Consider the following 22,578-nt stretch of genomic DNA (forward strand, 5'->3'; position numbering starts at 1 on the left):
AACTATATGGCCATGGCAGGAGAGCCCAGAAAAATGGTGATGATCCATGGACACTTGCCTAAATTGCTGATGTGGTACATCAGGAGCAGAGGCCCATTCACACTAAACTATTATAACACTGTCATTGCACTTCAGTTACCATGGTTCCACCCCATCGAAGCTTGGGATTGGCAGTTTAAGGAATTTTTCTGTGCGGAAAGTAACATTTTATTTTCCACACACAAAATGCTATTTCCTGAACAAAGAGTGTTGTTTTTGCATAAAATTGCCATATGCAAAAATGTGTGCAGAATAAGTCCTGAACTGCAAAGATTCTCATCATTCTAGGATTCTTCTCACTTTCTTGACACTAAAAAGAAAAAACAACCCACGTTTTTTTAACCATTTTTGAATATTTTCAAATATTCTTTCCATCCCTAGATTCCATAGGCAGAGTCCATGGAAACTGAAATTGAATAAAGATGCTATAATTCTATAGTGAGAATGTGCCCCAGATCTGCTTGCTGGGGGTTCTACTTCTGGGGGTTTCCCACACACAAGAAACTCTTTTCACTACCACCCCATTTTTAGATATTGTTTCCATCCTTACTTCTAAAATAATGTTTCAAGCTGTGGTATCCATCAGCACCTCTTATTACTCAATTGTATCCATTGTTACTGACATAACACTGGCATATGAGAATACGTCTGTTTATAGAAACAAACATCTCATGAAAAGGAAAAAAGTTTTGCTCCCACATGGACAGAGAATCCCCTTTTGCTGTGAACATTATGATTCCCTTTCCTCTCTTGGAGATGCAATTTCCAAGAAACTAGGGTGCATTGCGCTTGGGAGACGCTGTTCTTGAAACTGGGTCCAGAGGCTTAATTATTTTTGTTGCTGTGTGCCTTCAAGTTGTTTCCGAGTTATGGTTGGACCCTAAGGGGTTTCCATGGGGCTTTCTCCACAAGATTTATTCAGAGGAGGTTTGTCATTGCCTTTTACCAAGGCTGAGAGCCTGTGACTGGCCTAAGAGGGTTTTATGGCTTATAGCACAGTCCAATACATGTCTTTTCAGAAGGAAGTTGTTTAAAGTTCAAGGGGATATAGAGAATTGCTCCACAGAGAAGACAATTAAACTTTCATAACATGATCTTCCTATGTTTGTTTGCCAAAAATATTGGAGGAAGATCATTTCAGGTCTACATATCACCATATATATTCTTTCACAGCATCGGTTCATTCTAATGGGATTGAAAGGGAAGGGAATCCAAGGCAGAATGGGAAAGAATTGTTTTCAGTGTGAAGAATGGATGCCATGGAGAAGATAATTACAGTACAGTGGGCCTTCTCCATACACAGAGATCTGGATCCCTCCGCGTATGGGGAAAAACACGTAAGCTCAAACCCCATTGTTTGCAGTGGGGGAGAGCTTCTGTGTTTGGCGTGGCACATGCACCATTCATCCTCGGCGGCTTAACCTTCTGCATAAGGTTAAAGACATGTATGGCGTGGCCACGTATGGGGCAGATGCGCTGTAAAATCGATGAGAGTGTGGTTCTTCCCATTTTCAGAGACAGGAAGTGTTTCTGTGCATACGTCTCCCAATTTTCAAGCATCTTGAAGTGGTTCTGGAAATTTTTCTGTGCAGAAAAACATGTGGCTTTTTGTGGGGAAAGTATATATGGTGCAACTCTTCTTGTTTCCTATATAGGAAACACATCTAGGTAAAGGAATAAAATGTTTTTTCTGCAAAACCCAAAACCCTATGTGTTTTGGGTGTTTGGTTTTTTTTGTTGGGTTTTTTTTTTTTTTTTTTTTTTTGTGCGTGTGCAGAAAAATCACCTGAAACATTTCAGAACATTTGAATGACTGCACAAAAGTCTTGCTGCTCAATTATTCTTCCTTACGAGGCTTCCCAACTCGTTTTTGGGAACCCGTTTTTAAACTGGGAAATGATAAATAGTTAATATTCTTTCCTTCCCTTATTTCTATTTGTGTGTTCCTTCTTTTCATTGTAGAATCATCTTTCTAGTGTTTTGCAACTATCCAGTTTCTTGTGCTCCAATTAGACCTCAGGAGGAAAAACAGAGAACTAACTCTTCTCTTGGGCCTTTTTCAGCCTGGGAAGGTGGCAACTGGGAGAAGATTGCAGAGCAACTGAGACCTGTGTATATACACACATCACCAGCCTGAATCATTGCACAGGGATCAGGGAAGCTTTTAAAAATCACCTCAAGAAACTAAAAAGGAATTCCAAAGTACCTTGAAAATAAGATGGGGGGAAAATATGAAAGCCTTTTTTGTGTATGTGTGAGGGGAGAAAATCAGAGGGAAAGTGGAGAACAAATTTCAGCATGGCATCAGACTAAAAAATCACTCCAGAAATGTTTTATAAGCAATTACGCAGTATGGGTGGGGGGCAATGCCAGAATATATAAAGTATATCCCCACATGCAAAACTCTTGGAAGCAACATCAGTTTTAACAGCCAAGAGAATAAAACTTTGTGATTCTTAAAGGAGGAGGAATATTTTTATTTCACCCCCCACCAATAGAGGCTACCATACTCTTCTCTAAGTCAGACGCATACATCAGGCTAAAGAAAATAAACTGGATTCTAAATACTCCACACATTCAGGGAGGGAAAAGACCCTGCAGTACCTTCTTGTTGTAGCTATTACTGTTGTTCTCCTTTCAGGAATATAAAAGATCCATGTATGAGAGTCAAACTAAACAGTACACATGGAGTAAGATGAAAATAAATAAGATTAGTTGTAGAATTCTATATGTTAGAGCAGTAAAATAGGGTCAGGGAGGTAGGTAGGAGAGGACATTTAATTTTACCACCTATGCACCCATACTTATCGATGTTTCTGCTTGCAGTTGCTGCCAGTCCACCACAACATGGTTTCCCCCACCCCTTTGGGATGAATGCAGCATTGGATTCTGGTTTCAGATTAGGAAAACTGGTGGAACAGGAATGGTTAAGCAACCTTTCTTGCATGAAGAGTCTTCTGTAGCTGTTTTTCATTTAATATACACCCATTTACATGTAGAGGACACAATGGTTTGAGTGCTGGACTACGACTCTGGAAACCAGGGTTCTTAGAGTCATAGAGTTGGAAGAGACCTCAAGGGCCATTCAGTCCAACCCCCTGGCATGCAGAAACACACAATCAAAGTATCCCCGACAGATGGCCATCCAGCCTGTTTAAAAATCTCCAAAGAAGAAGATGCCACCACTCTCCAACAGAATGTGTTCCACTGTCTAACATCTCTTACGGTCAGGAAGTTCTTCCTAATGTTGAGGTGGAATCTCTTTTCCTGTAGTTTGCATTAACTGCTCCGTGTTCAAGTCTCTGGGGCAGCAGAAAGCAAACTTGCTCCATCCTCACTATGACATTTCTTCAAACATTTAAACAGGGCTATCATATCATCTCTTAAGTTTGATTCCCAACTCAGCCATGAAACCCACTGGGTGACCTTGGGCAAGTCACTTGCTCTCAGCCTCAGGAGAAGGCAATGGCAAACCTCCTCTGAACAAATCTGCCAGGAAAACCCCATGAGAGGTTCACTTTAGGATCACCATAAGTCAGAAAACCCTTGAAGGCACACAGCAAGAACAACACATAACTTGAAATTTGTTTCATATCTCTAGAAACAAGTCATGCCAGACAAATCTAATCTCTTTCTTTGATAAAATTACCAGCTTGGTAGATGAAGGGAATGCTGTGGATATAGTATATCTTGATTTCAGTAAGGCCTTTGACAGGGTTCCCCATGACATTCTCACAAACAAGCTTGTAAAATGTGGGATGGACAAGGCAACTGTTAAGTGGATTTGTAATTGGTTGACCGGACGAACCCAAAGGGTGCTCAACAATGGCACCTTTTCATCCTGGAGAGAAGTAACCAGTGGGGTCCCACAGGGCTCTGTCCTGGGCCCAGTACTGTTCAACATCTTTATCAATGACTTGGAGGAAAAAATTGGGGGAATACTTATCAAATTTGCAGATGACACTAAATTAGGAGGAATAGCTAATACTCCAGAGGACAGCATCAAAATTCAAAATGACCTGAATAGACTAGAAAGCTGGGCCAGAGCTAACAGAATGAACTTCAACAGGGAGAAATGTAAGGTACTGCACTTAGGGCGAAAAAATGAAATGCACAGATATAGGATGGGAGACACCTGGCTTAAGGAGACAACATGTGAAAGGGATCTAGGAGTCCAAGTAGACCACAAGCTGAACATGAGTCAACAGTGCGATGCGGCAGCTAACAAGGCCAATGCGATTTTAGGCTGCATCAATAGAAGTATCGTATCTAGATCCAGCAAAGTAATAGTGCCACTATATTCTGCTCTGGTCAGGCCCCACCTGGAATATTGTGTCCAGTTCTGGGCGCCACAATTCAAAAAGGACATTGAGAAACTGGAGCGTGTCCAAAGGAGGGCAACTAAAATGGTGAAAGGTCTGGAAACCTTGCCCTATGAGGAACGACTCAGGGAGCTGGGGATGTTTAGCCTGGAGAAGAGAAGGTTAAGAGGTGATATGATAGCCCTATTTAAATACTTGAAGGGATGTCATATTGAGGAGGGAGCGAGCTTGTTTTCTGCTGCTCCAGAGACTAGGACCCGGAGCAATGGATGCAAGCTGCAGGAAAAGAGATTCCACCTCAACATTAGGAGGAATTTCCTGACAGTAAGGGCTGTTCGACAGTGGAACACACTTCCTCGGAGTGTAGTGCAGTCTCCCTCCTTGGAGGTCTTCAAACAGAGGCTGGATGGCCATCTGTCGGCGATGCTTTGATCTGGATTTCCTGCATGGCAGGGGGTTGGACTGGATGGCCTTTGCGGTCTCTTCCAACTCTATGATTCTATGATTCTATGTATGTAATGTCCAGATTGGCCAAAATTCCCCTAAAGGTCTCACTAGTCCTTACAGAAACTTCTTACAGAGGAATTATGCCAAACAGGCGAGCAACAGGCAAGAGAACTAACCACCAGGAGCAAACTGCAAGAAGCTGGTAATGAAATTAACTCAAGAGAGATAAGGCAGTAAATTTTTCAGGATTATTGTTAAGATATAAGCTTAATACAGACATTAATTACTTCGCAGCAATGAGCCACTACCCTCCTCCCCTTCAAGGTTTCATTTTAAGATCTAATTGTAAAGAAATGCAGTTTTAATTATAATATTGATTTTACCTCTTTGCTAGAGTGAAGCCTCATTCAATTATTTCTAATTAGGTGAGCTGAGCAGCCGGGCCAATCTTAAAGGCTCAGGGGCTTCTCATTTCATAACACTCTTTCAAACAGATAAGTAGAAGTATGGGGCCCAACTTCTTGCCGAAAAAGTAATAGAAAACAGGATTAAGATAAAAGGAAGGAAATGATTTCATGTTTTCAAATGCAGAGACTCTTTACAAAATAGGTTTGTGAAAACCAGTACACGGGCCAAGCTAAGGGAACTTGTTCTGTAAGTGTGCATGGACAAACAGAGAGAAATATAAATATCCAGGATAACTGGCACAATGGGTGTTGACTGTAGTGCTTCAGATGGTTTTGTAGTCAGTTAGAACCGCCCCACATGTGCCAATCATCAATTAATGTGATATTTCTAATAAATCTAGATGTCAGGTTCTTACCATCTTGGCGGGGCACTGTGTGTGTTTAAAACTGTTGCTGTTATGCACCTTCATTTCCAACTTATTGCAAGGTTTTCCTAGCAAGATTCATTCAAGATTGCCCTCTTCTAAGGATGAGAGAGTGTGACTTGCCCAAGCTCACCCAATGGGTGAGCCAATCCCTGCTCTGCCATAGAAATCCACTGGGTGACTGTGATGTCATGGGTTTCTATTTGAAAATATTGCTTGATTTATTCATTTTATATTAATGTATGAGTTAAGGGGGTATCTGTAGAAGTTGCTTAAATCTTTGAATGTACAACAAGGACATTTAGAAGGTCCCCAAAATTTCTGTCACAGAAGTGGTGATCAGGGAAAGCCCTCAGTCTTGATAACTGCACAGAGCAACAAGGGATTCTTCATAGTTGGTTAAAGAGCCGATATTTGGCCACATTGGTAGGATTTCCTGAAAGGAATCCTCAGAGTTAGTGACATTGATGGGATTTCCCCAGTGTTCATGAGATAAGGGGAAATCCCCATATTTGAGGGGAAATCCCCACATCTGGTGTCAATAGAGGGAGTGTCTAAAGGTTGGAGAACCAACCCCACAGTGGCCTTGGGAAAATCACATTCTCTCAGCCTTACAGGAAAACCATAGCAAGCCTCCTCTGAACAAATCTTGCTGAATAAGCCCTATCATAGAGTCACCATAAGCTAGAAACGTATTGAAGGGACATAGCAACAATAAATACATCCCACTTTCATGTAATCAGTTGATCTTTGTATGTAATTGCTTCATGATCTTTACCTGACACTCATTTGCAGATGCCTCAGATTGTATTCATGATTGTGTTATTTAAGGCATACAGGACAGAATAAGAACTTGGTCATATAAATACATTGGCTTCAGGGTTGCATAAACTGTTTTGGAATTTTATGGGCTATGACAAGTCTAAGACTTGGGAAAACATCCCTAGTAAATGTCTTCTTCAAGGTCCAGAGTGCTTGAATGCAAGGGCTGGAGGTCTGAGAAGGAGCTTAGAAGACAAAAAGCAGGTATTCCTTATCCAGAATTCCAAAATCTGTATTATTCCAAACCCCAAGACTTTCTGAGCTAAAATACACATTGCATAGTATGTACCTGTACAGTACTGTATTTGCAAGGATGGAGAGAGGTGCAAGGATCTGTGAAGTGACAAGGATCCATGTCTCCACCATTTCAGAGATCTTCAGTCTCTCTCCAAACTCATTATGTCTTAACATGTATATGCAAGAATTCAAAGATATAGCCATGTTAGTATGTAGAATCAGTATGTAGAGAGATATTGTAGCATCTTTGAGACTAACTGAAAGAAAAAATGCATGAGCTTTTCTGGACTTGCCTACTTCCTTAGAATTTCCACCAGATGCATCTGAGGAAGTAGACTTAAGTCTATGAAAGCTCATGCTGCCAACTTTTTTCTTTAGGTAGTCTTAAAGCTAAAAGGTCTCTCTACATGTATATGCAAATACAGGTATACCAAAATCTGGGAAGGGGGAATCCAAAATACAGAAACTTCTGGTCCCAAATGTTTTGGATAAGGAATTCTCAACCTCTATTTCTGTTCAATTTACTAAACAGCTGAACAGGAAGATCCTACCATTTACATCAGTTTTGCTCAATCCAGAGTTGTGATATTATCTGATTCCTTTCTTTTCTCTGCCTGAAGATGAGTCTGAAACCAAAGAATATACAGAGAATACACAGTTCCAAGTAATCTCAAAGCATTTAAATAGCATTTTGGCACATTCCTGTTATGCGATGCAACAATATATAAAAAGAGTGATTTAAATTATATAAAAAAAACACCCCACAGCTAAGCCAGCTTTGTGAGATAATGATTATCTTGATGTCTTTGTTTTAGGGAGGAGTTTAATGTCATTTTTTAAAAGGATCTCAGTAAAGTGGTTATGCAAATAGGAACATGAGAAGTATTCCAGGATATGAACTCAAGGCTGAGAGGATAAATTCATTTGGCTGAATTAATTAAAAGATAACAGCGATAGAGGAATGGGCCAATGCCACAAATAATTACCACTTGAGATTACACCCTCAAAAAGGACAATTAGGGCACCAAATATTGCTAATGAGAAATCTTAATTGATATTTTTAATGCAGTTGCACTAATCTTATATTCTACCCTCAATCCATTTCACATACCAACAACAACAACAAGAGACACCACAACCTTAAACACATTAACCTGGGGATGATTTCCAGGGAAATCAATGGATGTTTCTTCCAAGTGAATTTGTTTGGATCTATGTAACAGTTATGCAAGCTGGGAAATTCTGGGAGCCGTGGTCAAAAAGTAACTTTTCCAAGTTCCTGCAAATCCAAGGCAATGCTAGCACCAACACAATAAAATTACAATGCAATAATATTCACAATACACAAAAGCATCAACTAAGTACTCACAGTGTAGTGGTTTGAGTGTTGGACTATGACTCTGAATACCAGGGTTCAATCCTCACTCATCTATGGAAACCACTGGGTGACCTTGGGCAAGTCACACACTCTCAGCCTCAGGAAAAGCCAATAACAAACTTCCTCTGAACAAATCTTGGCAAGAAAACTCCATGATAGGTGAACCACCTTAAGGTCTCCATAAGTCAGAAATGACTTAAAGGCACACAACAACAACAACAACAAGTACTCATACTTTCAATTTGAGTGCTGACTGAATGTAGAGATGAGCAATTCCAAATTCGCCAAATTGCACATGGTGAAACATAAGACCGCTGTGGAGCCCTCTGTCAAATTACCAGACTTTTGACAATATATTCTGGAAAGATTTGATCATAACAAACAAGAGCAATAATTCAGGATCCTGTTATTCACCCATTCAGCATTATCTTAGATAATGTGTATTAGTGTGTATTGTTTTATAGTCTGTTCTTTTATTTTAATGATAAATTGTTAGATTATATTTTTCTGCTTTTGATTTTAGTTTGTATGCTGTAGGCAGGTTTTTATCTGTATTTTGGTATGATTTTGTAAAGTGCTGTGTAAAACTGATAGCGCAATATAAATAAAATACAGTTGGCCCTCCATATCCACAAATTTTTAATCCATGGATCTGAGCATCCATGGTTTGAAAATATTCCAAAAATTATAAATTCCCAAAGACAAATGTTGATTTTGCCATTTTATATAGGGGACACTATTTTATTATGCCATTGTATTTAATGGGACTTGAGCATCCATGGATTTTGGTATCCACAAGAGGCCCTGGAAACCAAACCCCAGCGGATACCAAGGGCCACTGTATTATTATTATTATTATTATTATTATTATTATTATTATTATTATTTCTGGTGTGTGTGTATGTGTAATTTTTCTTCACAAAGTTGAAAAATCACACTATCTAATTCAACCTCCAAGTGCCTTCATAGAGTAGCTTGTCATTTCTTACCATGTCTCATTTGTTTAGATGTTCAAAGGCAGAAATGTGTCCAGTTTTGCTGTACCGAGTCACTAATTAGCATTCCCTTTAATTGCATAAGGAGACTACCAGTGTAATGACAGTCAGCTTGTTGTGGGTCACTGGGCTACTAATACTCTAGGCTGTGTAAGACAAAACCTCATTATGGTTGTAATATTATTTTAGTGTGCATTAAATTTTTATTTTCGGATCCTAATTGGTGTCCCCCTTGAGTCAAAGCACTGGAAAGAGTCAACAATGGCATCAACTGCCTTGTTTATTCTCAATTTTTCTTGGAATCTCAAAGCCTAAATTAGTGGGACAGTTATGGACAATTATGCTCTTCAGCATTGCACCATAAAACGTATGTTATCTAAGCCTGTGTTTGCAGCTTTAATCAAACTTTTAACATTTTTTTTTCCTTAATGTAATGGCATAGATGCATAGAATACAGGTCTATGCACCCAGAAGTCATTCCAGATTATCATTATAAACACAGTTAAACTTGATAGCCTTCCATCCTGAATAAAAAATATGCACGATATCGCTATTAGGTTGCAACCTATGCACACTTGCCTTGGATTCAGTCCTGGGGAACTTAAATAACAAAAACAAACACCTTTCATCTGAGAAGTCCTATGTAGGGTTATTCTGAAAACATATCTAGGGGTAGCTTTGTTGGCCATATAGCAAAATACAATAACATCCCAAATCCACAAAACAATGATACCTTCTGGCTCAGTGGAATGGAATCCTGGAATCTGTAGTTTGTTGTGACACCAGAGCTCTCTGACAGAAAAGGCTAAATATCTCACAAAACTACAAACCCCAGAATTTCATAGCATTGAGCCATGGCAATTAAAGCAGTGTCAAAACTGTATCATTTCTACAAGGCAAATGCAACCACAGTCTCTTGCAGGATACCATAATATATATGCAGCTCCTCTCTGAATTCAAATGATTCAAGATCAGTGGAAAGCAGATTCCATAGGGTTGCCTGGTGAGACATATGAGTTAGCGATAGAAAAGAAATTGATATTATGAGCAAATTATTGAGAAAATAAAGAAAAATTTGAGGAGGAGAGCAAAACAACAACAACACCCAACCAAAAAACAACTACACAGACCTTTATTCAGTCCACAGAAGATTCCAGTATGCCTTATCAATGCAAGTACTGTATTCAGAAATGCTTCCTATGCCATTCTTGGCCAACAAGCATGCCATATTTCTCTCTAAATAATGCAATTAACCAATGATATGCGAGAGAAAGTAACCTATTGTTTGATTCCAAGGTTATATACATCAGTGCTCAAATAAAGTAAGTAACCCAAGGCTGCACCTGCACTTCAGAAATAATCCAGTTTGACGCCTCCTTAATTGCCATGGCTCCATGCTGTGGAATTCTGGGAATTGTAGTTTGTTGTGGCAATGAAACAAGGAAGAACTTAGAGCCCTAATGAATACTTGCTAGTGGTCTGACAAATACCGGCAGGGTCACAGACAGATTGGACAAAAGCTGCTGTCACACCACTGAATTCATTTAGTTTGACACCATTTTAACTCTCATGGTTCTATCCTAGGATATGCAGTTTGCAATGGCACCAGAGTTATTTGACAGAGAAGGCTAAATGTCTCACAAAGCTACAATTCCCAGAATTCCATAGCATTGAGCCATGGCAGTTAAACTGGTGTCAAACTGGATTATTTCTGAAGTGTGGATGAAGCCCAAAACTGCATGTCTGCTTGCATTTCCTTCCTTCCTTCCTTCCTTCCTTCCTTCCTTCCTTCCTTCCTTCCTTCCTTCTCTTTTTTCTCCTTCTGTAGAATATTAGTAAAGGGAAAAGCAATGGCAAACTTCCTCTGAACAAATCGTGCCAAGAAAACCCCAAGATAGGTTCACCTTAGGGTTGCCATTAGTTGGAAACAACTTGAAGGCACACAACACAGATACAAAGATGTGCACTAGTCAAAATCATGTATTCAGCAAGGTCCCTTTCTGCTAAGACAATCTGCCTATTCCTAACAATGATATGCCACTGCTTTCCAGAGCTTCCCTATAAAAGGAATTTCATTTTCCTTCTGAGTAACCTAGGATGCCCCAAGTGGATCTCACATACTTGTTGGCAGGGGGTGGGGGGTATCTATATTCTAAAATTACTGAAGAGGGTGATGAAAGAGATGAGAAAATTAGGTAAGTGGAATATTATTAGAAGGTAATACAACAACAACATTTATTTCTTACCCACCTCTCCCCATGGATTGAGGCAGAGAACAACAACAATTAACAGACACACCACATCAGTTAAAACATGTCAATTAAAATACACATCAGTTTAAAAGGACAAGATATGCAAACATTAAAACAATCCACATTTAAAATTCATCATTAAAAATCATCTGGGTAAGCCTGCTGGAAGAGACTGGTCTTTAATGCTCTTTTGAATTCAGACAGTGTATTCAGCTGTCTAATCTCTTCTGGCAGGTCATTCCAGAGTTTAGGGGTGGCTGAAGAAAAAGTCCTCTGGCTGACAGTTGCAAACCTAGTTCTGGATGACTGGAATAATATATCTGCCAGAAAAACTGAGCATCCAGGCAGATTATATGGAAGAAGGTGATCCTATAGCTAACCTGGATCTAAAACATGTAGGGCTTTAAAGGTAATAACCAACCATTATAAAACTTCTAGAACATGGCCGCATAACCCGAAAACCCCACAAAAAACTATGGATGCCAGCCATGAAAGCCTTTGACTTCACGTAATAATCAACACTTTGAACCTTGCCCAGAAATTAACTGGCAGCCAGTGGAGTGATTTTAATATCAGTTTAATATTGATCACTCCTGGATGTCCCAGTAATCAAACTGCTGCCAGCTGAAGTTTCCAAACTTGATACAGAGGTAGCCCAACATAAAGAGCATTGCAAAAATTCAGCCTTGAGGTTACTAGGATGTGCACTACCATCTTTAGGTCCTTCAGCTCTAGGTAGGGACACAGCTGGTAAATCAGCTGAAGAAGCAGAGAAGAGTCTCTATAGATCAAGGGGTTGGTCACTTTTTTGAGGTCATAACTAGTCCCAGGATGAATTTGTCGCCTCCAATAAAATAAGTGCCTTATTAACTACAAAGAAATTGTTCAAAAATTATTTAGAGAGCAGCGTAGTTTGGGAAAAAATAATTAAAAGCTGTAATTTTAAAGATTTCATCTGATTCATCCTTGGAAGCAATTAGAAAGCATAGGTTATTGAAATGTTTTCCGAGCTGAATTAAGGTTGTACACATTAATGACCAGTTTAAGTAGGCAAGTTTTTTAAAAGATACTAATACCAGCAGTTTATATACATAGAGGGACATATGTTTATTGATCAGCTTAAGCTAAAACAACAGCATGATAGAAAGTGATTCCCATCATTCACGGATGATAATGATTTGTTGGTTAATTCAGGAAGAGCTGTAATGGATGGGATTTTAAGGACAGTGAATAATGGCATTTTTGATCATTATAAGAATTGTTTGTGACAAGCTAGCTTGATTAAATTAGTTATTTAATGACAGGATTCATGCAGAGATTTTCATTAGCTTTCTCTCTGATTGGCCTGGCCTGGTTCTGTATCTGTGTACCCTGTGTGTCTCTGGGTTTGTGAACAAATTTTCTCATGGAAGGGGAAAAGAAAGTGGTGGGCTTCTCTGCTGAAAGACAAAATATGTGTGTGTGTGTAGCTTTTTATAGCTGTTGTTAGGAAAATTTTCATGTCAAGAGTGTTCCAGCATAATCCCTGGTGATGTCATGAGATGAAACTTGCTGATATTGTTTTTATTATTTGCAATAATATTCTCTACCTTCAATGTGTTAAAAAGCTGTGTGCATGGCTTTTGTCTCTCCCAATTTATCAATCTACTAGGTATGTCCATCTGAAAGAGAGGGGCCATCCTAATATAAGACAGGCTGAATCTGCACTGCAGAAGTGTTCCGGTTTGACACCACTTTAACTGCCATGGCTCAATGCTATGGAATTCTGGGGACTGTAGTTTTATGAGACATTTAGCCTTCTCTGTCAGAAGGCTCTGGTGCCACAACAAACTACAGTTTCCAGAATTCCATAGCACTGAGCTATGGCAGTTAAAATGGTGTCAAAGTGGGTTATTTCTGCAGTGTGGATGCAGTCCCAGTTAATTTTATGACTCACTGGAAATTTGAACCTGGATCTTCCAAATCCCAATTTGTTTTGTTAATTGCCTGTGGTGACCCTATGAATGAGAGACCTCCAGAATCCACATCAGCAGCAGCCTGCTCAGGTCTTGCAAACTCAGGGCTGTGGCTTCCTTGATTGTAATGAGATCGTCCTCTTTTCCTACTGCCTTCCACTTTACTGAGCATTATTGTCTCTTCTCATGTTGTCTCATGATATGTCCAAAGTATGATAGCCTCAGTTTGCTCATTTTCTTTTCTATGGAGATTCAGGCTTAATTTGCTCTCAGACCCATGCGTTTCTCCCAAAGCATTGTTCTAATCACTACACCCCAACTTTAAGAACTTTTAAAAACACTTTTCTTTTACTTTGATTCAAAACTTGCATCAGTTCAATTGGTTTGCAAAATAAACTCTGGAAAAGAATGTGTGCAAGGGGAACCCTACACACACACATACACACCATTAATAACTACATTGGATAGAAAATAGAAACCTTGTTTCGATTTTTAATCTTTTTTATATCTTCAGAATTTTTTTTAAAACTGTGAATTCAGTGCATGATTTATTATACAGTACCTTTGTAGCTAAATCTGCATTTCCCACATTAAATAAATAATCTCTCAGAAATGAGAACAGTTCACATTCTCACATAGGTACTCTGGGAGCTGGCTTGGAGGGAGACAGAAGCCAACTATGCATACCCTGGGAGAGAGAAGGACTGGTGTAAGGTCATGGCTAAGTGGAGAAGTGGGATCTGGATCTCCCAAGTCCCAGTGCACTACATAAGACTGTTTCCATCTCCCTGTTTAAAAATGATAGCAGGCCTGGCTGATGGATGGCCACTAGAGACTCTCCTGTCCTCTCCTATTCTTTGAAGCCAGCTAAGCTCCGCAAGAGGCCCAGGCTCCACTTGCTCACACTCTTCACTTCTTCATCTGCTGCATTTTCTCCCCTGACCGCCAGTTCTAGAAGCAGACCAAACAACGCCAGGATTTCATTGATGCTTCTTTCCTTTTGCCACAATGACACCATGACTTCAGCCTCACCACTGTGTAGAGTTTGAGCAACATAGTCAGAAAACTGGAGCAAGAGCTTTTGGATCCAAAGATCCAGAAACTCACAGGGTGTACAGCAATAAAGGCCAGCCTGGGAGCAGAGCGGGGGTGTGGTATCCACACAACACACACCCTGACTCCTCCCCCATGCCGGCATGACGCTGTGCGCTGCACCACACAGCAGGCAGCATCATGGTGCTCCTCTGGCACTACGTCCAGATAACGCAGCACCAAAGGAGCGCCAAAAAGCTGCAGCTACAGCACCCTTTACTGAAATATAAACCCAGAACACTTACACACCACTCCAAGTTGCAAGACTCTATAAGGGAGAGTGAATTCTGAGTTCAACCTCAAGCATAATGTCCTTTCCAACCCCTCAGATCCCAAGACCTGTAGAGGCAAAACCCAGAGTCAGAGCCAAAAACATGCCAGTCTCATAATCTGCTCCTAGTATTTGGCAAACCTATTTACAGACACCACCCTTACCCAAACCCATACCCCCCTGCAGATACAGTATGTTTATTCTTGTTGTATGCCTTCAAGCCATTTCCAACTTATGGCAACCCTAAGGGAAACCTATCATGGGATTTTCTTCACAAGATTTGTCCAGATGTAGTTTGCCTTCCCAAGGCTGAGAGTGTATGACTTGCCCGTCGCCCAATGGGTTTCATTGCTGAGCTGGGAATCGCAGTCCAACACTCAAACCACTATGCCACACTGAGCAAAAAAAACCTCAAACAAAGAGGTAAAGGGTGAAAAATCCTGCCCAGCCACCAAGTGACCAGCAAAGCTCACACTGCCCTGAGGGACAGCAGGTGGCTTACAGAGTCAAGTTTGAAGACTGCATATGAGGGGGTGCCTTGGCGATGTTCAGTAACTTGGTGCAAAATTATTTCTGGCTTCTCTTTGAGGAGGCTATCAAAAACTCACCTTCCATTGCAGCATCTGCTGCTGTGCACATCCAGGTATGCATTGTATTTAAGACCTTGGTTGTCAACCTACCTAAATGTGTAATTAAGAAAAAAAATGTGACTCGCATCATGGAACAGGTGAATTTGAGATTATATGTGGGAAATGTATTTTAATTTCACAGTTTTAAAATCTTGCATGTGTGTCTTTCTGAAAGTCGGCTATCCTTCTTCTAGCCCTTCTGTTTCCAGCCCTTTAGGCTCCAACGATATGCATGAAAAGATACACATTTAAATTTTAGAAGACAGATGTGTGGCTGAATTCCAGCTGCTTGGGTCAGGCCCTTAGGCTACAATTCTTTACATACTTCCTGGGAAGAAAGCACCATTGAACTCAGTGGGGTTGTGCTTCAATGACCTGTATAGCCACCAGCCCTTGACTAGTAAAATCCGAATAAATTATGCATAATAGAAATAACTGGAAGATGCACTGGGCAAAATAAAAGTAAAGATACATATTTGCGTCATTTATATTGTTTTCAAGATAACAGCTTCTCTGGCTGCAAACATTGGATTGCCTGGATACACTGTCTTTTTGTATTTACTTAGCAGAGAATAACCACAACAGGATGTTTGCATCCAGCAGTTGACCATGCAGACTGTTCTATTTTCTCAACTTCTTTACAAAATTCAGTCCCCAATACTGCAGGAAAGCTATCAGTAGAGGAAATGGCAAGATATCTCACTATGGCCTGTTACAGACTGCCAAAATAAAGCTGCTTCGGGTCTCTTTGGAGGTATGCTATTTAAATGAGGCATGGGTCCTATGAGTCCGGAGGTCGCGCCAAAGCCACACTCCATTCCTAAGCACTGGAGTGCAGCTTTGGTGTAGCTTCCGGATTCTTAGGGTGCATGCATCATTTAAACAGCATACCTCCAAAGAGACCCAAAGCAGCTTTATTTTGGCAGTCTGTAACAGGCCTAAATACTGTACATGAAATTTATTCCAAAATCTGCCTCCACTAAATAATCCAGAATCCAAAACACTTATGGTCCCAAGCATTTCGGATAAGAGAGACTCAATCTGTGTATGTATTTTAATGGTGATATATTGACCTAAATGAAATGTGTCAATGGCCACTAGGTGTGATGGGATTTTCTTTCTCTCTCCCCTACAGCTTGCCACATAGTTCAAAAACTGTGCTGGTGTGTTTCCAGCCCCCTGGAGTAGCATCCTGAGGGTGAACAGGGACTGTAGGGGAATTGTCACTGATATGTTTCCATTGGAAGAAGCACTGTGTGTTAACCACTTGGATATGTTGTTATATGAAATGGTATTGCAAATAAGGAAATCGTTTGTTGTTTAAAGCAGCCTTTCACAGATGGTTATCTTATGCACACTGATTAGTTACACCTTTCTCACACTTCTTTTTCAAAAATGTTCAGTTGGCCCTCTGTATCCACAGATTCAAGAATCTACTGCTTGAAAACATTTGAAAAATATAAAATAAAATATAAATAAAATACAAATATATGAAAATTATAAATTCAAAAAAGCAAAGGTTGATTTTGCCATTTTATATAAGGGGAAACATTTTGCTATCCCATTGTATATAATGGGCCTTAAGCATCGCTGATTTTTGGTATTATGGGGGTCCTGGAACCAAACCCCAATTGATACCAAGGGCCCACTGTATATCAACCTTTTATTTAAATAGAAATTATTTCTTGTTATCTCACCTGTCCTTGAGGGCTCTGCTATTTCCTTTTCTTTCTTTTCTTTTTAGGTTCAGAAAAACTTTCCCGACTATCTTCCTATCACTTCAGTGCAAACCTACATTCCCAGCGTGAGACGCCTTTCGATTGCAAAAGTCATTATCATGTCATCTCTTCAATATTAATGTTTTGATTTCCAGGCACTGTAATGGTTTGTACCTAAGACTTTCATTTTAAAAAATCTGTAAAGTTAGCCAATCAACAAGACAAATAGTTTGCAGCCTATTTTTTTTCCTATTAGCACACTCGCCTTACTCAATTTCTTCATTTATCCTTATGTTTTAAAAGGAGCTCTTAATTACTTCCAGTCCCATTTCAGTTGTAAATGCATCTTTATTGCCATTCTTTCATCATCATAAATCCTTCGGCCCACTCAAAGAACTGACACTTCCTCACTGATTTACAAGTGACCCATTTTTATTAATCAGATGTTTGCCCTGGCTCTGTTGTAGCTGTAATGTCATTACAGATAAGTTCTGATAAAAAGCCCCTTTCCAGTCTCTCTACAAGATCCATATTCTTCACCAAACTTTTGTTGGTTTAAAAGTAACATTGTGAAGCACCTGTTTCTTGTTCAGACAGACACACATGCAAGATTTTAAAACCCTAGCACATCATGGACGCGCTGTAGCTGCGCAGCACCATACAGACAGGGCATGTGGCAATGAAGTCGCAGCTGCACCGCATCCAAACGGCACAGCACAGCTGTGATGTCACCGCACTGTCTCTGGTGCTTTGCGGCATTGCAGCAGCACCGCAAAAAGGAACCACTTCCAGGTGCTCCTTTTTTGCTGCGCAGCAGTACCCCACAATTTGCTTGCTGCGGTGCTCCTGCGGAGCAAAGAGAGACCCCAGGGAGGCACCTCTTTTTGGCATTCTGTACTACGCCCAAATCATCCATTTTGTTTTAGAATGTGATCATGTCATTCCAGTTAAGGCAGACTGGGCAATTCCTGGCTTTATGGGCTTGCTAGTGCACACAAAGAAATTAGGAGCAATGAAGGAAAAGGAAGGAAGGTACCTCTAGCAACATGCAGAAGAAACTGGAAGTGCTCAATTAAGGGATCTTTTATTGGTTTAAAAAAGCCCAGTGCATCGCTCTTAAGGCCAATTAAACAGGGACTATTTGCAATGTAACTTCAGAAATTTCTGGAGCTGAAATTCACACATCATTTATTGGGCAAGAAGACAACATACACTGGGCACTTTGAGACGTCTCTCTAGTTTCGTTTGCATATTTTACTGGGTTGTTGCCATTATGTGTCTTCAAATCATTTCCAACTCATGTCTACCATAAGGTGAGCCTATTATGGGGTTTTCTTGGCAAAATTTGTTCAGAGGAGGTTTGCCTTTGCCTTCCCCTGAAGCTGAGAGAGTGTGCCCTGCCCAAGGTCATCCAGTGGGTTTCTATGACCGACTGTGGAATTAAACCCTGGTCTCTAGAGTCATAGTCCCACACTTAGACCACTACACTACATGGCTCTCTATTTTACTAGATACTCTCCAGTTTTTGATTCTTTTACCTTTGAATTGAGGCCTGGAATTCAACTGTTCATCTTTAACTTTCCCTGTCTGTTTCCAGTGTGGAGATATGGCACATTTAAAAAAGAAAGAGAAAAGGGCCAGGGGCAAAACTGAAGTTCCTTCTACACAGTATGGGCAAATGAAGAGGCTGAATGGCATTTCACCTGCTGGCCATTACAATTCAACCGGTGCAAATGGTTATGCAAAATAAGTTGTGTAAGTGCCATTTAGCTCAGGGAAATGTGCAGAAATTTATTGCAGGACCAGCTGGTGATGTTGTAAGTCTAGGCTCTTGGAAAAGTAATTGGAAATGCTGGGAAAAGCCCTGACACAGTACATGGAGCCACACAGATTGCCATCATGCTCTAGATAGCCTTTACTAACACAGACACTCATGCAGGTCTCACAGAACAGCAGGGTGCCTCAGAACTTTAGATGGCCTTTGTCAGTAATCCAAAAAGTGAATATGGGCAGAGGGAGAGAGAAAGATGTTTGAGTTTAAATCGTTTCATACAGACCTCCAGTCTAAATCCGCTGAACATTGCTCGCAGCACAGAACCATTTTTGATTTATAAGCTTCCCTGTTGCACAGATAGTTGAAATACTAAGAACATTTTATGGAGTACTTTCTACTGCTTTTTCTTGAACATCCTCAGAAAGCAATCCTTTTGCCACTTGCATGTGTACAGTATATGTTCACACATGCACTCTCTAACCTTTTAACATTATGACCCTGAAAAATAGCTGTGCCTTTTCCCCCTTGCAAATACAGTTCATGTAAATGACAGTTCGGATATTTGCTAGCAATGCATCCTACAAAAAGAGATGTCACTGGACTTCTTATCACTTCATTATCTACACTGGGACTGACGCAAACTTTATGAAACACTCTGTGAGGAAAGGCCCAACTCCTCCTGGGAAAAGAGTCATGTGGGAAGAAATGTATATAAAGCTGTTTTCTGCCTAGCGCTGCACTCAACAACTCTCTAAGTAGCAATTTTTGGAACGATGATTTTAGCAGAGGGGATCTTTGTATCTGCTGAAGAGGAGATATGCAGCATGATGGGGTGGCGAGGAGAAATGAAAGAAGAATGTCTGAGTATTCTAAATGACAGAATACTCAAAGCACAGCTGAGCATTTTGGTAATGGGCAGAGAAGTTCTTAGGCAGGATGCTCAAAGATTTTGTTCAGTCTGCATTTTTAAAGGAACTGACCCAATTCTCACATCCTAGACTAAAACCTAGACACATTTGTCTATTGGAATATGCAGCTCTATGATAGAAAAACCTACCAAAATCTCAAAACATTTTAGACTAAAATACATTAAAATGCGTTTAACTATTTACATGCAAATATTTTTGGATTTGTTTTAGAAATGAAAATATTTTGCCCCAATCCAATCGTTAGCCTTCATTTGAGTAAATACATTGAATCAATAGGATTTACTTTACTGTTAGGGTATAAATCATCAACTGATTCAGTGGGTCCACATGAGCTAGGACTAACAATTAGACTGAAGCCTTTAAATGAAGATGCAGAAACAGAATGGGCTGGGGGTATGAATCAACATGTAAAATTTGCATGGACCAGAGTCAGAGTGCTCCATTCATTCCAAGTTCTTAGAGATGGTGAACAAGGAGATAAGGCAAGATTTTGCAATCCTGTCCCTGGAATCAGTGACTTGATCATAGATATGTATTTCTAAACCAGCTTTCTCAATGACGTAATGGTAGATCTTGGAAAAATAACTTTTCCAAACTCTTGTACAGTGGACCCTTGTTATCCACTGGGGTTTGGTTCCAAGATCCCCTGTGGATAACAAAATCTGTGGATGCTCAAGTCTCATTAAATATAATGACATAGCAAAAGGTGTCCCTTATAAAAAATGGAAAATCAAGGTTTGATATTTGAAATTTATACTTTTTTTGAACATTTTCAAACATTTTATACATGGATGCCTGAATCCGTGTATAAAAAATCAGTGTAGAAGAAGGGCCGACTGTAGTTGTTGTTTGTAATGTGCATGGAAGTAGGTTTTTGGTTTTGGTTTTTTGGTCAGATGTAATCAAAGTGATACAATTTCAGCAACAGATATATCTGCCTGCTGCTGGACATGTCCTTCTGCTATAAAATAGAGATTCCATCTTCCTCACAAAGTTTCATACAACAAGAAGTAGTGTTATAGGGCAGAGGTAGCATATTAACCTTCAAGTCATGCACACTGTATGCTCCTAGAGGAAATGTCTCTTCGTCTCAGCCCCAAATATTCATTATTGTTAGCACACACTAGAGAAACTCCTCCAAATGCCAAGCTACTAATCTCATAGCTTCATAAACCTGTAGCAATATCTGAGGTGACAATATTGGAATTGTGCCTGTTAAAATTTAATATCTGCTGAAGCTTATTTTAATTTTTTTACCATATGTATAACACCATTTATTCAAATAAATTATGCTACAGACTAAATGTTCAAATGCCATTACATTATCATTAAAGTCAACATTCTCTGCAATATGCATTTATGAAAGCAATGAGACTTAATACAAACCCTTAATAATGATGGAGATTGTTTTAGTGGCATATAGTCCATTAAAAAGAAAAGCTAAAGAAGCCTTTTGCAAATGTGCTGAGGAAAGATTATCTTTCATAAGGGACAGCTCTGAAATGTGGAGTATGTGTCTCATTTCACCTCCATCAGATCCAATATGGCAGCTGCTGAAAAATCTCTTCCACTGGATGGACTTGTTGGCATGGTAACACATGCAAGCATCAATCACATGAATTACCCAGATAAGAGTTATTTCTGAAGCCAGCACTACATTGCCGTCTTAATCCAGTGGTGAAGGAATCAACCAAACAAACCAGATGTCCCAAATGGACATTGGTTGCAATTTGCAAATATAATCTCACTTTGAAAGTTTATAGATTGCCAGGGTAATACAGGAACTGAACCTTTGGCAGAGAAGATTTAGAAATTTCCACTTTTTAAGAATTCATCCCAAACGCCATTCACAGTAATTTCATCTGAACCAGTATTTCATATCACAAATGAGTGGTGAACAAATGGATGTTGTCCACACTTTCTACCGTAACAATAAATGCTTCAGGTGAAGGATGGGTTATTCAAAAAACAGACTAGTTATTATAAGGACAGAAGATTGGCTGATCTTTATTTTAAATGGCATGTGTGTGTATGTATGCCTAAAACTGCATCTTCCCAAATGAGACTTGGGAGTCATGTAACACTGTTATTATATGATACCCAGGCATTTCTCATCCTGAAGCCCTCTCACACTACACACTTACAGCAGTATGATTCCACTTTAGCTGCCATTGTAACATCCTCTGGATTCTTGGGATTTGCAGTTTAGGAAGAGGTGTTTAGAAATATCTGCCAGAGAGCTCTAGTGCCTGTCCAAACTAGAGACCACAGGTTTCCATAGGATGCTGCCATGGTACAGTAAAAGGGCCCTCAGATGGAGCTTTCATGGGAGTCTTATGTAAACTGTTTTGATAAAAAGTGAGATCAAACTGTAATAAATAATTATTGAGCCTTCAAGACTGAAAGCCATGTCTTTTGTATTTCCTTTACACTGTTACTCAACTGAGCCCCTAGGGTAAATAAGGGAGAAGAGGTGTGGGAAGTTGGCTGAAAACAACCGACTGGTAAAGCACAAAAAAGACAGTCACCATTTCAACAAAGTTCAGTTCAGTGCCATAAACTGTAACAGTATGCAGTTATTGCTTGAGAAAATAAGCCGGCTTACCTCTTTTGGCTTGAATTCTGGATTCGGGATGCTATCATACCTAAATCACCACTGATATAGCCGGGATGCCACCACTCAGATGCATCCCGGGTCAAAACCTCACTCAACCAGCACTTTTTCAAAGTGGCCAGCTTAGCGAAGCTTTGACTCGGCTTATTTGCCCAAGCGATAAACTCCATAGATTAAACGGAGGGGTGGTGGTGGAAAGACTGATATGTTTAGTTCATGCTGTGTAATTCATTCTTTTTGTTCCCCTTCCTTCCTCTTTGACTCATTTCACC

Source organism: Sceloporus undulatus, chromosome 2, assembly GCF_019175285.1.
Source record: "Sceloporus undulatus isolate JIND9_A2432 ecotype Alabama chromosome 2, SceUnd_v1.1, whole genome shotgun sequence".
NCBI classification, from domain to species: Eukaryota; Metazoa; Chordata; class Lepidosauria; order Squamata; family Phrynosomatidae; genus Sceloporus; species Sceloporus undulatus.